The 21180-nt window shown below is 43.8% G+C and overlaps 1 long non-coding RNA gene across 1 annotated transcript; it reads left to right on the top strand.

The window, feature by feature from the left end:
* Positions 1-698: 698 nt before the first annotated feature.
* LOC311234271 lies at positions 699-2921 on the top strand. The gene is made up of 3 exons (XR_014620081.1): positions 699-721; positions 2469-2606; positions 2701-2921. It is a non-coding gene; the product is annotated as an uncharacterized lncRNA (long non-coding RNA).
* Positions 2922-21180: the final 18259 nt, after the last annotated feature.

Raw genomic sequence — 21180 nt, 5'->3', positions numbered from 1 at the left:
TGTACAGACCTGAAGAAGCGAACGGCCGAAGAATGTGGAGGTACAGTCAAGTATTGGCTGACAAGTTTTGGAACAGTTTCCTCCTCCACTATCTACCGTCTCTACAGACCCGCCAGAAATGGGTGAAAGAAAGAGACAATTTGACGGAAGGTACAGTCGTCATGATTATCGACCAGTCACTACCCCGAGCTATGTGGCCGGCCGGCCGCGTAAGCAAAGTGATCACTGGTGCCGACGGAAAGGTCAGAGCGGCAGAAGTGCTCGTCCAAGGGCGGACATACAGTTACAGCATTGCAAATTGAGGTCCCTCCTACCGCCGTTTCAACGCCCTCTGCCGCCCGTTAACGGCTCTTGTCAAATGGTTTTATTAGGGTGGGTGCGGTTTCTGTTTTGTGCCGCCAGGAGGCGCAAAGTCAAAGTCAAGTTGGAATTATATCCTTCCTTCGAGACAACCGAACTTGCTATGCCTCCTAAATGTGAATCGGAAATACAAAAATACCGGCTACAGCAAAGACCTATGGCTATTCCAAATGGCACGTAAACCCCATTGTTTTAGTGGTTTGTCCACTAATGTCCATTATTGAGGACCAAGTACGTGCCCTTAATCGGCAGCGTGTGCCGGGAACAGTGCAGGAGTTGACGACCAAATCGACCAGGGTAAATACTGGCTGGTGTTCGGGTCACCAGAGACGCTTGTGGGGAATGAACGTTGGATTAAGTGGTAAGTCAAATGATCTGATCTTCACTGTTTTATCTGCCGCTTACGTGACGTGACAGGGGCTACTGTTTCATATGATCTAACGAGTGGTGGTCACTGCTGTTTTCAAGTCCAATTGATCGCCAAATGCGAGGGGAGCACACAAACAAGAACAACTCCGTTATAATCCCATACAAAGAGCAAATTGACTGGCTTAATGCACAAAGAAAACAACACATTTCGAGTAGTCTTCCCTTGTACACATACTGTAAACAGTACTGTATATTCTCGAAGTCAACTTCCTTTGACTGGGTAGAGCAGACGGGAGAGTCGACCAAAGCAGACCCTGGTCCCCCAAGTCAAATTCTACGTATGTCTGCTCTACCCATTTCATAACAGGTGAGAATAAGGAACACATATTTATATAGTAAATTAAGTTGTATTGGCTGTGAGGCTGTAAACAGCAGATGTTAGCTGCTAGCTGATTGATTGATTAGCTAGCAGTCTCTGCTAGCTACTTCCCCATAATAGTCCATTCTCAGTGTAGCCTACATGCCTTTTTCATTTTTATATGTTACTAGTATACTATTTATCAATCACATTCAGTGTTGTTGTCCTTGCTCTAAGGACTTGTTATTGAATAGTCGTATTGCTTGTAATATACATGTCATATGTATATACTCTCTGTCAGGATCTATGGGGTAACAGTACTGTATATTTGCATATCATATTATGTCACAAATGTAACAGTACTATATACCTGTATGTCATGTATGTCCCTATGCCATAAATGTCATGATGTCATGTATGTTGAGTATGTCACAAATGTCACTATGAATTGAAAATGGGGGACCCTGATGTAAACAAGACGAAAGTCTCTCTGGTCTGCATCCCCTTAACAATTGTGTGTATTGAGCCGTACTGTATTGTATCCATTCTGCAATCTGTTAATAACGTTTTCATTAATTCATTAATTCATTCATTCATTCATTCATTCATTCAGGTGCAAAGGTCAACGACCAAACACACCCAGACTACATTCCATCTGTATTCCCTTCAACATCACAGTCTACACCATCTACGTCAACGAACATCAGTCGCCATGAGCAGCGTGCAAAAGCAGACCCTGGTCCCCCAAGTCAAATTCTACGTATGTCTGCTCTACCCATTTCATAACAGGTGAGAATAAGGAACACATATTTATATAGTAAATTAAGTTGTATTGGCTGTGAGGCTGTAAACAGCAGATGTTAGCTGCTAGCTGATTGATTGATTAGCTAGCAGTCTCTGCTAGCTACTTCCCCATAATAGTCCATTCTCAGTGTAGCCTACATGCCTTTTTCATTTTTATATGTTACTAGTATACTATTTATCAATCACATTCAGTGTTGTTGTCCTTGCTCTAAGGACTTGTTATTGAATAGTCGTATTGCTTGTAATATACATGTCATATGTATATACTCTCTGTCAGGATCTATGGGGTAACAGTACTGTATATTTGCATATCATATTATGTCACAAATGTAACAGTACTATATACCTGTATGTCATGTATGTCCCTATGCCATAAATGTCATGATGTCATGTATGTTGAGTATGTCACAAATGTCACTATGAATTGAAAATGGGGGACCCTGATGTAAACAAGACGAAAGTCTCTCTGGTCTGCATCCCCTTAACAATTGTGTGTATTGAGCCGTACTGTATTGTATCCATTCTGCAATCTGTTAATAACGTTTTCATTCATTCATTCATTCATTCATTCATTCAGGTGCAAAGGTCAATGACCAAACACACCCAGACTACATTCCATCTGTATTCCCTTCAACATCACAGTCTACACCATCTACGTCAACGAACATCAGTCGCCATGAGCGGCGTGCAAAAAGGAACTCCTCTTCATACCATCGTAAGTGATATCATCTAGTTTTCAGTTATGTGCCAAAATCAATGGGTTCCTAAATTGCAGTTTCTTATTAGTATGGTTTTTATTTCATTTAAAGTGACTCCCCACAAGAGGACTAAACGTTGCAGCCAAGACATCCAAGTTGAGGCAGCAGCCCAAGTTGAGGAAGCAGCCACACCTCCCATCACTGAGCAGTCTCTGTTTGACGAGATGCAGTCTCTCAGAGAGGAGAGGGATGCAGCCAAGGAGGATGGTGACCAACAGAGAACCAAGGTCGAGTCAAGCTCCTTGACCGCTTCATCTGTGGACATCAATTGGCAGGCCTACAATTTCAACATACACAACAATGCATGTAAAAAATGCTTATTTTTTTTATATACAAAAATACAAAAGTGCTATTTCAAGTTTCAACATGCACAACAATGCATAACATATGCATAACAGCAGCATTGGCAGACCTACATTTTCTCCAAGAAGGAAGCCATAACATAAAACTTCAAAAGGGCTAAAAACTAAATTACAAACATCACAAAACAAACTGGTCAGACTACTGCTTGACCTTACTCCTAGAACGCACCTCACCCCTGCCCACTTTGACAATATAGGATGGCTTAGAGTAGACGACAGAGTACAGCAACTTAGTTAGGGTTAGACTTCTTTTTCTTTTTTCTGCACTCCGGGCAATACCATGTCTTGCTTTTCGGTAGCCTTTTGAGGTTTAGACACCTGGGATGGAACCAGTCATCACAGGTGTCACAGCCAACCATGCTCTCTGATTCTGTTGTTGTTTTACACAAGCAGTAGACTGGAGTGCTTGTGCTGCTGGCCGCCTGTTGCTCCTGTTGGGTGGGTAACACTGGTAAATTTGTGGCAACATTCTTTTTATTATTTATTTTTTATTTAAAAAATATTATTTTGTATAACTCACCCTGCCATACAGTCACAGTGACCTGCAACCACCTTTCCCGTGCCATCTAAGGCCACCCAAGGATGATGTGGATCATCATTCACTCTGTAGGATGGTCTGACATCTGCCCGCAACAAGGTGCACCTTGTCAGTTTCCGGTGGAACACGGTTTCTACCCAACCAGAGACAAAGAAGCGGTATGCCTCTAAAGACTTATAGTTCTCCATGGCTTCTGATGAGAATACACCTGAAATAATAATGTAACTCTGGCCTGATCAATATTCTTCAGTTTTTTATCTTATCTTATCTCCTATCGGTACTGTTGTCATTATATATATGAATTGAAAATGGGGGACCCTGATGTAAACAAGACGAAAGTCTTCCTCTGGTCTGCATCCCCTTAACAATTGTGTGTATTGAGCTGTACTGTATTGTACCCATTTTGCAATCTGTTAATACAATTTCCATTCAATTACTGTATCTATGGAGGACAAACATGTCATGTCCAAATGTCATATCTAGCTACAGGCTATTCAATGGCACATTTTCATATTATTCCTTGCACAGGGCTTAATATTTCTCTTTTCTAACAGAGAATTGAAATAAAATATCCCTATAGGCCGTAAAGTGAATGCTGTATCGTTTCACCCCTTTTTTTAAGTTTTAAATAGACAATAATAAAAATAGTAGATGTAAACAAGACGAAAGTCTTTCTCTGGTCAGTATTGTACCCATTGTAGTGGAATATACTATGGAATATATTACATTGGATGCCATTTTGTCACAGGAAAGATTAGCCTCTAGGATGGAACTGTGACCGTACTGTGACTGTGACCGACACCTCCCTGCCCCCTCTCCTTGATGAGGTGTTAATAGGTGGGTAGGTGGGGTGGGGGGCTGTACATTGATGGTGGGGGGGGGGGGGGGGTGTCTCAACACTGTTTTTTTCAAGTCAGGTCAAGTCAGCTTTATTTGAACTCTGCAGAGGAAGGATGAACTTTGCAATGTACAAACGTCTTTCTCTGGTCTGCATCCCCTTAACAATTGTGTGTATTGACTGTAGTTTACCCATTCTGCAATGGTAATAAAATTCTCATTGTAAAAAAATAAGTTGTATCTATTCTATTCTACTATTTTATTGCACTGCACTATTTTACTCTGTCTATTTTATCTTACTATTTTTTAGATTGCTGGACAGTAGTCCAGATGTGACAAAACGAGTGATTGTATGACTTGCTTGGTACAGTAGCTGTGTCTGTTAAAAAATAGGCATTCCGTCTAATAATTGAAATACTTCTGCTCATTTTTGTTACAGTATTGTAGTGGCCATACTGGTTGTTTACATCAGGGTCCCCCATTTTCAATTCATCGTAACATATATGACATACACGACATACAGATAGACAGTACTGCTACATCTATACATTTATGACATACCAGATTTGCAAATACAGTACTGTTTGTGATACATAGTAGTATAGACATAGCAGCATAGGTAGTACTGTAGTAGTAGATAGTAATACATACTGTACTGTATTCTAATGATATTCCTACTTCTGCAGTAGTTGCATTTATTTTACAACATATTCAAAATAGTTTTGGGAGCAGGACTAAGTGGATTATGACTTCTGGAATCTATTCAGTTCATGACAACAATACATGACAACAATAACAATACACTTTTGTATTTATTAATGTCCAGATGTGACAAAATGGCATCCAATGTAATAAAAAAAAGTCAATCAACGAACTCGATTCTTGTACCGGATCTCCTCCCTGGTAAACAAGAATACCCTGAAGACTCTGGCAGGAGCACTCATTCAAGGGTACTACGACTATGCTTGCACCTCATGGTACCAAAGCACCTCAAAGGCACTAAAAACCAAATTACAAACATCTCAAAACAAACTAGTCAGACTACTGCTTGACCTGACTCCTAGAACCCACCTCACCCCTGCACACTTTGCCAACCTAGGATGGCTTAGAGTAGACAACAGAGTACAGCAACTTGCAATGGGCCTGGTCTACAAGATACACTACACGACCAAGGTACCCATGTACATGTCAAAATACTTCCCAAAGGTCAGTGAATACCACGATCACAACACCAGAGGGAGCTCCACAAATCATGTAAAACCCAGATTCGGCTCAAACAAGGGACTAAACACGTTTCGCAATTATGCCACAACAATGTGGAACGCCCTACCCAAAGCTGTAAAGGAATGTAAATCACTACCCACCTTCAAAAACACTCTCAAAGAACACCTACGGGAGACTGCAATTCAAAACTGGCCCCTACAAATGTCCTAACCCAGTTGTACAATAAAGACCAAGCATGGCTTTGTCAGTATTCCAATGTACAGCCCCACCCAACCCCACCCCACCTACCCAACCTCCTCCAATGTACAGTTTCCATGGCAAATGTATGTCAGTATTCCAATGTACAGTGTCCCTAGTAAGAGATATGTACAGATATAGATATAGTATTAATATGTACAGTGATACAGGTATAAAGACACTATGGTAGTAACTAGTAAGTCATACTGACCAGCAGTGTAACTAGTAAGAGTAGGTAAGAGATAGTATTAATATGTACAGTGATACAGGTATAAAGACACTATGGTAGTAAGTCATACTGACCAGCAGTGTAACTAGTAAGAGTAGCAGGTAAGAGATATGTACAGATATAGATAATATTAATATGTACAGTGATACAGGTATAAAGACACTATATGGTAGTAAGTCATACTGGCCAGCAGCGTAACTAGTAAGAGTAGGTAAGGGATGTACAGATATAGATATAGTATCTACAGATATGTAAATGTCATTAACAGATTGCAGAATGAGTACAATACAGTACAGCTCAATACACACAATTGTTAAGGGAATGCACAGACCAGAGAAAGACTTTAGTCTTGTTTACATCAGGGTCCCCCATTTTCAATTCAGTGATATATATTTTTGGGCATACACTTACAATATAAGCAGCTGGGAAACACATTATATGATGTATTCAGGGCCATTTCACGTTGATTAAACGTTACACATTACATCCTGCTAAATCAACGTTAACTAATATTACGCGGCCAGTGTTGAAAAGCCTTGAGGTCGCATTCAATTTTCGAGAGACCATAACGTTAACTTGACAGCAATGTCGATACAGCTTTATTTGAGCAGTTGCTACTGTAACGTTACCTTAGTTGACTACATAACTGTAGTAAACAAACTAACGTTAAACCTAATTTAGTTTACCAGTAAATTCAGTACAGCGACAGCTGAAATCCACAGAACAGCCTGATCACAATAATCGACGGGCCAGTTACATTTCCCCCAACCAGAGCCTAACTAGAGCCACATTCTGCCAATCAGAGGCAGAGTAGGGCGGGTCTTCGGTGCCAGCACGTTTGGGTTGTCTCGTAAAGAATAATACTGCACTGTATCTGAGTATCTAGATGATTATCCATAAAAAACGCACGTTAATCGAAAATACCACACCATTACTGTACCAATGACAGTCAAATAATCTACAGAAAAGCATTACATTGCAAAATAATATGTCCAAGACTAGTGTCGCATGCACACACACACACAGATTGTAGAATAGCTCCCTCTCTCCACCGTGTAACTCGACTCCCCCTACTGGTTGAACCAGGCAGAGCAGGGTAAAAAGACGTCATCTAGCGTCATCTAGCTTGCTACCGGCGGTAGACGCCTCGTTTTCCAGTCCCACATCTGTACACCCGACCCGTGGCGAGGCTGATAGAGTTGTACCCCTCAGTTACATTGCTCCTGTAACTTTTCTGATACATAGAATATGTGGTTTGTGAGTTTTAATAAAGCAGTAGTTGTAGAGTGATCTGAACGAAAACCAGACTGGTAAGGAGATAAAATATTATATTTGGTGAGATAGTCGGTCAATTGTTTGTAGATACATTTTTCTAAAATCTTTGGTATAGAGCAGATTATGGAAATTGGTCTGTAGTTGTTGGGATCCAATTCAATGCCGGTTTTGTGCAACAGAGTGATATGTGAGCATTTCCAAATAGAGGGTATTTCATAAGTAGATACAGACAAATTAAAAAGATCAGAGAAGATACATCAGGATATGTGAAGCTAGTTTGAGAAATTTGTTTGCAATGCCATCTAACCCAGGGCTGCTCACTTTGAGATCATTAGTGACATTAAGAACTTAAATTGGCGTGATTTTCCTGAAGTAGAAGGAGCTGTGACAAGGTGGTGTATTGAATGGCACAGTACAGACAGAGGAGAAATTATGGTTAAAAGCTTGAGCAACTGAAAGAGGATCATGTAATATTGTCTTATTTACTTTTAGCTGATTGTTACGAAGAGTTTTATCTGGTGCATTTGTAATTTTTTTAAATATTTTTCCAAAATTGTTTAGGATTTTTAAAATCCTGAGTGAGAGAATCTTTATAATAATTAGATTTGGCATTTCTAGTAATAGTTTTACTTTTATTTCTCAAGGCCTTATCTCTCTGCTTGAAGATACAAATTAATTCAGATGTGACCCAAGGAAGATGAATGCTGTTTGATTGATTGATTGATTGATTGAAAAGTTTATTAACAGATTGCAGAATGCGTACAGTACAGTACAGTACCTTCATGGTTTTGAGAGGAAGCATTTGAAAGGCATGTTTATCAATATTTTTTGTAAATTCCGAGTGCAAGAAATTCCAGGCGTCTTGAGGTTTCGAAATGATTTGATACCGGTCCCAATTGACTGAAAGCAAGTCATTAACCCTTTGGGTGCCGTTAACGTAGATCTACGTTTCTGTTGCCCGACGGTTGAGTGCCGGAAACGTAGATCTACGTTTTTCTCACGGTATTTCTTTTATTCGCTATTGCCATTCATAATTCAGCGGGGCACCTTGTGCATGCTGTACTGAATGTGTCTGAGCTGGCAGACGGTCTTATACTGCCCTCTAACGCCTTCGGCCGCTATTGCACTCCATTAGAAACATTGTAGTTTATTTTCTCTACCGAGCTGCGGCGTGGGGGCGGGTCCTAAACACTCCGGCAAAACACGAGCTTGTAGGGATGGCTTGGATAACTGACCCCGCCTGCCCGTTCATGTGCAATGCCCAATAACGTCAGAGACAGGATCGCTGTGGATAACTGGAATGGCAATCAGATAATTGGATAATTTTTTTTGCATTACATCAGAGACCAGGTAAGGACTCTATATATCCAATCTTGCGTTGATCTGATATTTCTTTCTCCCGCGATTGAAGCTGTCTGTGTGTGGCTGTTTACCATTGGGTGCAGGAGGGGGGGGGGGGAGCGCCGCGCCCCAGGGCCCATTTCATGTATGCACGAGCAGACATAATAATAATAATCTAGCGTTGATTTCAGGAAGATTCGATAATCAGGCGAAAAATGACAACGTGGATTCCACTAAAACGCTATTTTCGCGTCTTTTTCCTGGAATTACTCCGAAGCACCCAAACTATATTCATATTCAAAACGGTATAAAACGTAAATGTACAGATGAAAAAATTATACGTTTTTTGCACGTTGACCAGAAGCAACTCACTGACAATCGACAGCGTTATTAGACCCATAGCTATAATATAAAATATAGCTTTAGCTCTATAAACAAGGTGAGCGTTTACATGGGGTTAATGGGTGGCAAGGCCAGATGCACTTCCCGGAAGGGGCGTGGCACTCAATATGTTAATAAATTGATCAGTATTAATTTTCTTGTATTGCCTAATTTGTATAAATTTGGGTGGACGTTTGGGTAATTTAATTTTCCAGATGCAAAATACAATATAGTGGTCACTAAATCAGTCTGACATGGTCCCTGATTTAGAAAACCTATTAGGATGTGAAACCAATATCCAGTCAAGTAGTGTTTGACATGTGGGAGTGACCCGAGTAGGCTCATCAATTAGCTGAGTTAGGTTCACATTTCGGATTGTGTTTTTAACATTATTACAGGATTTGTCCAACCAGTTCTTATTGAAGTCACCAAGTATTATAAGTAAATTTGTATCTTTGATTGAATTTATGGATGAAATAATGCAGTTGAATGATTCAGCAGGAGCTGAAGGAGGTATATGAATGTTTCCAATGGTTAATGACTTGTTCTTATGGAGAATTATCTTAACAAAAATGCTCTCAAAATGTAAAGGCTCAACTGTAGGCTACACCGTTATCTCAGAGACAAGATTGGATGTGACATATGTGGCAACACCACCAGCCCTTGTGCCCCTGTCAGCTCCGTATAGTGTAGAGTTAGTTAATTTTATTTCATTATTGGATATGTTGTTGGTGAGCCAGGTTTCTGATAGAGTATTTACAGTTCAACCCATACCCTAAGTAGGTAAATTGTATGTACAAGGTTGTTCCTGATATTCAAATGTATGATTTTAATTCCTTTCGCGCTATCCAGATTGACATTTAGTGTTTAAATATGTTCCATCATCAATCCATCAAAAATCACTGATCAACAGAGATAATGTGCTAGGCTTGAAAATAGAACCAATATTAATAACATATGCACAAGACAACATAAACCACATTGCAGGAGTAACATCAATTATAATGAACATGTCAGGACATAACAAGACAAGACATAACAAGATGAACAGATAAGACACAGACAGACAACAGCAAAACAACAACCAACACAGAACCACCCAGCCCATTTAACCTTAACCCCATAGGCCCAAGGGTTTGGGTGAGTAGCCTAACGATAACCACAATTCCCTAGCCAAAAGATGAGCATATAGATGAGGGAGAGAGAGAGAGAGAAAGAGAGAGAGAGAGGATCACGCCTAATGGACAATGATATCAGTGCATACAGAAATACATTAGTATATATACACATATTAACATAGGTACACACACATACATATACACACCCACACAGACAGACAAGCACATGCACATACGCACACAGAAACATGCAACATGCATATACACATACACACACACACACATACACACGCAACATGCACACCTACATATGTGCATACATACATATGTGCATACATACCTACGTGCATACATACAATGCAAAAAACATATGAAATCTAAATGAAAGAGAAGGAAAATAATATAATAATAGTAATAATAATAAAATAATAATAATAGTAATATAAATAATATTATATTTATGTTTCGTATCGGCAAAAGTCCAAAACAAACACTGTGACTGGGAGACCAACAATGATTGTAGTCACGGGCGAGTGCTCTCACCACTAGACTAAGACACCCTGATACAAACACAGCAATACTATGATTATGGTTCGGTTATGGTTAAGATATAATGTTAGGGTTATGGTTAGGGTTAGACGGTTATGGTTAGTTTAAGATAACAGTGTGGTTAAGGTTAGAGAGTTAGGGATAGATGGTTATGGTTAGTTTAATATAACAGTGTGGTTATGGTTAGGGTTAGGGCATGGCTATTGGAAAAGTACAGTATGTCTTGGTAGTCTTAAAGGTAAAGGCACTTGCCTCCCATGCAAGTGTTTATTCCCCAGCAGGGGAACTCAAATGTTTTCAGAAAATGTAAAAAAATAAAATGTTTAATGTATATGTAATATGTAGACATTGTACATTTTCATCAATATATTACTTATGGCTATAACAACATACAATATGTAACTTTTTCCTGTGATCGATTAGTACTTTATTTACATATTTTAATCAAGATCGGGCTGCTGAGGTTGAGGCTGCTTCCACAAGATGAAAGGCTTCTCCCACAGACACAGTGCACAGTGTTTGATGTCTATGTCCAAGTTAAGTTCAGTTTATGTCTGTCGTGTTTATGTTAAATGAAAACCCTGAATGTAGAGGACGTGCAGTATCAACAATGAGGGCTGGTCGCTGATGCCGATAAAGAGGGGGCTGTTGAGAATATCGACTCAGACCTGAAGGTAGGCTTGTCCCACGATCAGAGGAAGTCAAAGGAAGCCCATTCATTCAATAATCACCACAATCAATATTACGCTAGATGAGCTGTAGCGCTGGTCTGGGACACCTGTACTGATGTCATTGATATGGAAGTTGATGCAATCCTCATGATCTCATGTACACACTGTACAAGGAATTTGTATTTATTTGTATTAGAATCAAATTAAATGGAATATATAAACTAAATTAGATTACAAATAAAATAGAATAGAATATAGGGCAGGGCTGTACAATTGTGCAGGATTGTTGTAGAATATATACAGTAAATTAGAATACATTTGTAGATTTGTGGGAATGTAACTCAGCATCTTGTATTCTTTCTCTTTACTATATCATTTTATTATCTATCCATTTTTCTCCTCTTCATGTTCTTATTCACCCTTGTACATTATCTTCCCATCATTGTTGTGTAGTGCCATTGACAACCACTCAATTTCCCCCCGGGGATAGTAAAGTTGTCTCTTACATCTTATCATCACGCTTTCTACTTTATGATCTGCATATTGATATTAATATCCATAGAATATTATGATAGGATAGTATGACCTCCATCTCCATCTACCTTTATATATATATATATATATATATATATATATATATATATATATATATATATATATATATATATATATATGGTAGATAGAGGTCATACTATATCTATTGTTGTCAATGGCACTATACGGCAATGATGGGAAGATAATGTACAACATGGATACAATAGTATATACTGTATAAGATAATGTACAATATGGATACAATAGTATATACTGTATATATATATATACTATTGGTAACATTTGACCTCCATATCTATCTTCTCTCTTCACATTACTGAGAGGTAGTGGAGTTCATCCCATCTCCTAGTTGTTTTTCTTCGGTTGTCCCCCTCTCCCTACAGAACAGGACACTTTTATGTGTAAAAAGCTTTACTATGTCCCCTGACACACAACATGAAATGGCTGCTGAGAGAATCCTGGAGTGAAAACTCCACTTAGTGAATGCCTTGAGGCTGACATGTTTTCTTACACAGCCGTAAAAGCTCCTGGCGGGCAATATAATTATGACCCTGTCCAAGGAAGTAATCGTGTAGGGAAAGTATTTTGTCTGTGCTTTCCTTATGGTAGGTGTGCTGCTTTACACCCGCAGCTGGGGTGAAGGGATGAACAGGATGCCACTCAGTTGCAAAAAGCTTTTAATTCTTCCTCCAACAGGTTACAAACCTTGAAACAAGACACACATTCAATCAATAACTACCACAATACTACTATCATTCTTAAAACAAATCGCTTACACACATCCACTCACCGGTTCTCAATCGTCTCCCTTCGCTGCTGTCAAATTCCCCGCAACTTCCTGTATACAGTTTCACTGACACCACGTGACGTATCTCGACCAATTACAGCCCACTCCTCGCTACGTCCCTGGATCACATGTGAAATGACTACATCTCCATTCACAACTTTAATCAAGCATACAGTGCCTCCATACATCCGAAAATGAAAACATAATTATAATCATAGCTCAACTACCACTAATCAACATTCACATAAACGCACAGCATAAAAAACACCACAAAACATTACTTATTTACACACACAGACTAAAGTGCACCTAAACTCCACCACAATAGAAAGCTGCACACCTCCCACTTGGTATCCTGGACTTTAGACCCAAGGAGACCACAACAAATAACCGCTCTCCTTTGGCGGTGGAATCTTCGGATCAACCTTCTCATGGGGTGCTGTTATTGCTCTTCTACAGGTAAGAGCACCACGAGTCTTCGGACGTCTCTGCTGAGGACAATAGAGAGTCTATGATCGCTGCTGATCTTCTCCGGACGCTTGCCCGAGGCCACTGGACAGCTGGGGCACGTTCTCACTTTGACATCACGGACGACCCCATTCACGTCAGGGGCCACCTCCACAACCCGGCCCAGTCTGAACTGACCCCTTAGCGCGTTCTGATCGGCAAGCCAAACAAGATCTCCGACTGCCACATTGCGAGCCTTACTATGCCACTTAGGCCTGATAAACAAGCCTGGTCCAGCAAGCTGGCTCCACCGCTGCCAGAACTTGTTTACTTCAGTCTGGACTGCTCTCAATCTCACAAATGGGTAGCCCTGGAACTCGTAGCTCCGTGAGTCCCCTGTGGGTCCAGCCCTCCCCAGTAGCAGGGTGTTGGGGGTGATCACCTCTACCGCGTCATCTTGGACCTGGAGTCTGGCGCCGATCGGTCTCTCATTCGATAAGTTGGCTGCCATGTAGAGCATAGTTTGGAACTCTAGTCCTGCGAGGTCCCCGCCACCTCCCACATTACTCAGCGCTTGCTTGAGAATGCGGACTGCTGCTTCCGCTGCACCATTCCTGTGAGGTGAGTCGGCTGGGTGGAACACCCAGATCCACTCGGTTCCTTGTCTGGCAGCCTTTCCCCTTACTTCATCCTTGTCGAGACTGTCTAGGAAAACATAGAGTTCCTTCAGTGCAGGCCGAGCTCCAACAAAGTTTGTGCCCCGGTCTGACCAGATTTTCTTCGGGTGTCCTCTGAGCGCTGTGAATCTCTGGTAAGTGCCCATGAAGCTCTCTGTGGACAGTCCCTCCACCATATCGGCGTGCATAGCTCTAGAAGCCATACAAGAGAACACCACACCCCAGACTTTCATCCTAGACCTCTTCTTTACCACATCCGTGACCATGTATGGGCCAAACAGATCCAGAGTTGTAAACTCAAATGGGGCAGCCGGCTCAGTCCGCTCAGAGGGAAGGTCAGCCATAACCTGCTGGCACATCTTTGCTCTGGTCTTCTGGCAGGAGACGCAACAGTCCCCAACCTTCCTTGCAACCCGCTGAGCCTGAACCACCCAAGCCTTCCTCCTCATCCGCAACATAGTGCCAGCGACTCCCTCATGGTTGGTTTCATGAGACTCTCGCGCCACAAGGGTGCTGACCCAAGCTCTATAGGGAACCAGAGGCACTCCTGACTCCCCCGCTGCCCGGGCCCTTCCAAAGCACACCAGAAGCCCTGACACCTCCTCCCTGACTACCACGAGCCTGTTCAGTGTTGACTCAGGGAATGCTACCCCTTTTTGAGCTGCCAAACAAAGTTCTCGGAAAGCGGCCCCAAGCTCCCATGCGTCGAGGACAGGCTTGCCCTCTTTCTCTTTTGAGTGCTTGGCCTCCCACTCTGCTCTCTCTATGGCTCTTCCTCGGATTAGCCACTTGTTCACCGCTCGGCGGACCCAGCTGATCACTCCACAGAGCTTGGTCAAGCTGCTGAACTTCTCAGGTTTGACGAGATTGACGATGGCTGCCCCCCAGAACTTTTCCTCGCTTCCGGACTCGCTAGAGGGCTCTTTTTCTCCTTTCTTAGAGAGCCCGGGAGCCTTGTCCGCCTCGTTCGGAGATTTCTCGGACGAACTTGACGCCTTTTTCAGCTGGGCTCGAGTAAGAACCGCTGTGAACGCCCTCCTCTGGAGCCTACACACAGCCTCTCTGGTGTTAGCCGCTACCTCTGCCGCGGACTTCATGGGCCACTCTTCCACAGGCCTTATTAGAAACTCGGGTCCCTTTTGCCACTTGGAACCTTCATCGAGGTCTTCCGGGGGACATCCTCAAGTGACAAGGTCAGCGACATTCAGATCCCCTGGGATCCACCACCAGTCGGCTACTGGCCCTGCCTTCTGAATCTCCCCAACCCTGTTCGCAAAGAACGTCTGATACCCGTAACTCTCCCTCTGAATTGCTCCCAGTATAGTTTGGCTGTCTACAAAGTGAAACCACTTCTCTACCTCCAGACGGCCTTGCCTCTCCCAGAACCCTTTCAATCTGGCTGCAAAGACTGCACCACAGATCTCTGCTTTGATTACATCACCCTTCTGGTCAAGGGGTGTCAGCTTGGCCTTCGACGAGACGAGACGAATGTCCACCCCTGCTGATGTCTCCCACCTCAGATACAGGACAGCTCCGAAAGCATCATCACTTCCATCAGAAAATGTCACACCCCACGGCCTCCCTCTCCATCCGGAAGGAGTGAGGCTTCTCTCAAAACCAACTTGACGAAGTCGACTGTACTCCTCAAAGAGCTTGATAGCTTCTGTTCAGAGGTCTGCTGGAAGAGATGGTCCCACGTGTCTTTCTTCGAGCCCCCTCCCCCAGCCACCTGGAAAGCTCTCCTCACCAGAATGGCCCCTTTCTCTTTGACCGGGGTAGCAAGCCCGATAGGGTCATAGAGCCCTGCCACCTGACTCAGGAGCTCCCTTCTGGTCAGAGGATCTGGCGTCTGCTCTCTGACCTCCCCCTCAAGAAGGTCGACCCCTGTCCTCATCTTCTGCTTTCTTTTGGAGAAATTTATCGAGACCATCAGGAAGAGCCTGTCACTATCAACATAGTAGCCAACGCCGAGGGCCTTGTTGTCTTCCTGCCCTAGCTGGTTGGGCAACACCAGGGTTTGGAGCGCCATATTCGGAGTCTCAATAGATTGTTTGGGCTGACTTCTTTCACGCCTCCCACTTTGACCGGACCGAACCCATGGCTTGAGAGAAAAGCCTCCAGCGGTGAGGATCTCTTCCACTCCTCTCGTGATCTTGTCCAGCTTCCCTCGGTCATTGTGGGATGTGTGGATATCGTCGACATAGCTGTCCTCCTCAAGGACCCTCCTCTCCTCATCCATGTGAGAGAACTTGGGAAGCCTCGCCGTTTCCCTCATAGCCAGCTGTGCTATGCACCCAGCTGGCCTGTCTCCGATGTTGACACGAGTGATGGCGAAATCTTTGATCTCTTCCTCTGGTGAGTCCCTCCAGAGGAACCGATGAAGGTGGACCTCTCTTTCATTTAACCACACAGAATTATACATCTTTCTAATATCTCCTATGGCCGCATGCTCTCCTGTCCTGAACCTGAGCAGGACCGCCCGGATGGGATTTAGAACATCTGGACCCTTCAGCAGAATGCTGTTCATACTCGTCCCTTTGAACTCCTGGCTGCTGTTCCAGACAAGGCGCACTGGCGTAGTGACAGAATGTGGGTTTGGTGCGATTAGATGACTCACGTACCAAACAGGCCCTCTCCAACTGCTGATCATGTTCTTCTCCAACTCGATGGCTGCTCCTCTTTCCACCATCTCATGAACTTGTGCTGTATACGCCGTTCTCCATAATGGGTCCTTCATGAGGCGCTTTTCGGTCCTCAGGACCGTCGCTTCCACCACCTTCCTGTTGTATGGAAGCGAAACAGGATCTTCTGTCCAGGGGTATCCTGCATCCCAGTGAGGTGAGTTGCTATGGTTGTCAGTGATCACATAGGACAGACCTTCTTTGATCTTTTCTAGTTCCCTTTCTTCTACTAGAGTCATCTCCTTTCCCCCTGGCTGGCAAGTCCCGCACCGACATCCCCCGCACTTTGGCTCGCAGGCGGCTCCGATGCTATCCCACCTCCACCATTCAAGAACTTCTTTGCTGGTCGTGGCTGTGTTTCTGACCTCCTCACTTTCTTGCTTCGGGCCCTGAGCCCCTTTTCTGGTGTTTACCAGCTCACAGGAGATCTCCTCCACCTTGACTGCCTTTGTTCTCATAGAGCGTGCAAAATGAGTCCTCGAGTTGTGAATTGACATCTCCATCTCCTCAAACAGATCAGGGTGCGCTCCCCCCACAGTCTTCCCTAGTGGGCCGTCCCACAGCACCAGGTCTCCCACTCTTTTCATCCGCTGTGGAGCAAGCCGACCCTCCCGGTGGCTGATCAAGAGCTCGATCTTCTCTGGCCGGACCAGCTCCTCTGTCTTGACCTCTGGGAAGAACTTTTGATGCTGCTTTGGGCTAACGACCTTGCCTGCTCGTGCGATTTCATCCAGGCCATAACAGACTATCTGGTGGGGACTCCACATGTCCTCTGAAATGCGCATCCTGACCTTGAGCAGGTACCTTTCAGTCTCGACTCTCACCTTCATTCCTCCGACCCCATGCACGACCAACGTTATTTTCTCCCCTCTCAGTCTGAGTCTTTCGGCAGCTTGGTGGGTTATGTAGTTAGTGTCGGACGCAAGGTCTACCAGGGTCCCAATAGTTTGCCCTCCGTTTGTCGTGACCTCCATGATCATCATAAGCACAGGATGCTCTCTCAGGCCAATCTCTTCAAGGAGACTACCACTCCAAGTGTTTGTACTCATTGACACTGTTGTTTGGTTGGTGAATGCCTTTATAATCTGGTCTGCTGCTTCGGGGGAGATATTAGCAAGCGCCCTCTGTTGTTCATCTGAGAGCGTTCCCGCGTTTGCGCCACTTGTTTCCACCCTTTGCCTTCCCCTTTTCCTCTCATCTCCTCTCTGCCCCCCTTCCGCAGAGCACATGAGGTAGTGGTGGTCGGAGGTCTCTCCCTTTTGGCAGCACTTTTTCCTGCAGAGGAACCTGTCGCTGCATTCTCCATCCTCCTGATGGGATGCCAAACATCTCTGGCAGGCTTCATTCTTTTCGACAATGTCTCTCTTCTCAGCCAGACTGAGCGCTTTGAACTTTTTACAGAAGAAAATCCTGCCTCCGTGTTTCTCATCCCCACACACGCTGCATTCTTCTCCAGCCGCATCCTTTCCTGTGGCCCTTGTGAACGCCTTCCACTCTGGCTTGCTTGGCTTCTCGAATACCTCCGAGGGTCTTAGCTGCACCAATGCCTCAAGGACTACTTCTTCGTTTTTTAGAAATTTTAGGAGAGCGTCAAAGTGGCCTTCAGGGGTGACATTATTCACAGGTGCAGCTTTAAAGGTGAGCCAGCTCCTCAGCTCACATTCAGGCAGCTTGCTCTCAATAGATTTGATAACAAGTGGATTCTTTATAGCATCAATGCTCCCTAAGTCTGTCAGGTCAGTAAGGGCCTTCTCAACAGCTTGGATGAGCTCTATTGTTTTCCTCGGCTGGTTACCTTTTGCCACCGGCAACTTCTCCAACTCCAAATTATTTGAATTGCCATGGTGGTCTTATTCCCGAACCGGTTTTCAAGGACCCTAAACATGTCATGAGCTGTGTCGTAGCTTGAGAGCCTAACGCCACTGACGACTCTCTCCTCCACACTGTCTAGGAGCTGGAATTTCTTCACTTCGGCTGACCCAGATGGATCTCCCTGTCGCTGGAGGTTTTCCCAGTCTCTTCGCCAACGGTGAAAGTCTCGCATGCAACCGTTGAATTTTGGTAGTTTTATTGGCTGGAGCCGAACTCTTGGTGAGGCTGATGCTTGTGAGCCTCCTGCTCCCAGGTTCGCCAGGCTAGCACTCTGTGCTTCCTCCCATGCTTTCCGCTGCCCCTTGGCCAGCTCGGCACGCTCGTCTGCGGCGGCCTCTGCCATTTCCAACTGAATCCCAGCTGCCTTTTCTCTGGCCTCTGCGGCCCTCTCCTCAGACCCAGCGCTAACTTCGGCTGCCTTAAGCCTGGTCTCGGCGGCTCTTCTTTCAGCCTCAGCGGCTCCCTTTTCAGCTTCTGCGATGTCAGAGGTGGCCTTTTGCCTGATTTCAATGGCTCTATCAGCCTGCTCTTTCTGGACCCTGCCGAAATCAACTACCCACCTTTGCCAGAGGTCAATTCTCTTGTCCTCCAGCACTTGCAGCTTCTTACTAACCTCGCACGCAGCGCCTTCAGGGATCCACCCTTCCCAGACAGCTAGCAGACTTCCTGCCTTGGTGATGAGAGATTCCACGAGTGTGACTTGTTCTTTACCATTTTCATAGGTGATTGTTTCCAGGTTAACTTCTCCCGCACCTTCATAGCTTCTTTCTGCCCGTCCAATGGCTGCTTTTAGCTCGGTCTCCGCATATTTTGACCAAAGGTTGGAATGGATTGCCTGCTTCACCTCTTTTAATGTTGTATCACACTCTATGGTTACCCTCTCCAAGTCTGCTTTGGCTTTATCATCCACAGCCTCCATGTCGCCTGCTTCATCAATCAGACAGGCCTCACAAACATAATTAGCTGCATGAAGCCTTTCTGCGTCCTCAGAAAGGGATTTCCACTCACTTTTCAATTCCTCTCGCAGCATAGTTGGCGCCATTCGCAAAATGCTGTTGGCCTTTCTTGTGAAAGCTGCCTTCACTTTGGCCCTCTCTTTCTTTAATTGATCCATTTTTATTTATTTTTATTTATTTATTATTTATTTGACCATAAAATAAATAATTGTAATGATAGATAATAACCCAATAAATAATAACCTAACCTAATTGAGCGTACCCGTAACTCCTTATCTACCTTGTGTCTTCCGCCCTCTCTAGCTGCCTAAACTAGCTCAGAAGCTTCTTCCCTAACTATCCTAGCCTAACTAGTCTTCAGCGGCGTTACCAGGCTCACCAGAGGTCCCCCCAGGGATACCGCCCAAAAATGGAAAACAATACAAATAAACAAAGTGGAGTAGGTTTCACCTTCTCCCGCCGGCTTGCCACCCGGGTACACTCAAACTAAGCTAAAGGTCTTGATATTAGAGGGCTACTAAATCATCTATACCTAAATAATATAATTGGCACCATCACAGGGCTAGTAATGAGCTATAACTTTTATCTTTAGCTGCCTTCATGTTTGTCCACGTTAGTGTTGGTATGCTATTTGATAGCTAATTTCAGTAGCTTGGCATTACTCCTGATCGCATTTGACGTTAGCATTGACATCTGTCAAACACCGTTTTCATTCATTCACTTATTTAGCTGCGTTAGCTTCTTGTATTTAGCATTTGAACCAGGTGAACGTTCCTGCTCGCTGACCCGTATGGCCTGATGCGCGAGTTATTTCATTTACAACGACACAGGAGTACCTCATATCCCTCGGTTGTTTTGTCCTTATCTGACGGCGCGTTTCAGCCACTCTTCTGCCGCCGCCCGCGGTTTGTAACTGTGCTGCTTTACACCCGCAGCTGGGGTGAAGGGATGAACAGGATGCCACTCAGTTGCAAAAAGCTTTTAATTCTTCCTCCAACAGGTTACAAACCTTGAAACAAGACACACATTCAATCAATAACTACCACAATACTACTTACTATCATTCTTAAAACAAATCGCTTACACACATCCACTCACCGGTTCTCAATCGTCTCCCTTCGCTGCTGTCAAATTCCCCGCAACTTCCTGTATACAGTTTCACTGACACCACGTGACGTATCTCGACCAATTACAGCCCACTCCTCGCTACGTCCCTGGATCACATGTGAAATGACTACATCTCCATTCACAACTTTAATCAAGCATACAGTGCCTCCATACATCCGAAAATGAAAACATAATTATAATCATAGCTCAACTACCACTAATCAACATTCACATAAACGCACAGCATAAAAAACACCACAAAACATTACTTATTTACACACACAGACTAAAGTGCACCTAAACTCCACCACCACAATAGAAAGCTGCACAGTAGGCTCTAGGAATGGACTTCTAACCTGACCCGCCAAATGGTCTGTTACACACAACCATCTGGGAACTCATTCTTTGAAACTGTTTGGAATAGGGCATTAGATTGGATTTAAACCATGGCCATAGCTGTCAGTAGTTCCTCGAAGGACACTGATTAGTCCGAACCACTGGGTTCATAACTTGAAGCATGGCAAGATTGAGATTCTTGCATGATCTCATCATCTCACAAAGCTGTCATCTCATAATCTCACGAAATGTCGTGCAAGGTTAGAGGGATAGTTTGGATTTTATTTACATTAAGTTGTATGAAATACTTGCCAGTGGTGCAGTCTATGCAAAGCTATTCGCTTATTTATC

This window comes from Notolepis coatsorum (assembly GCF_963971535.1).
Source record: "Notolepis coatsorum genome assembly, chromosome: 9".
In the NCBI taxonomy this organism is placed as follows: domain Eukaryota; kingdom Metazoa; phylum Chordata; class Actinopteri; order Aulopiformes; family Paralepididae; genus Notolepis; species Notolepis coatsorum.
The sequence above is the reverse complement of the archived record's forward strand: the minus strand, read 5'-3'. Positions and strand labels throughout refer to the sequence as shown.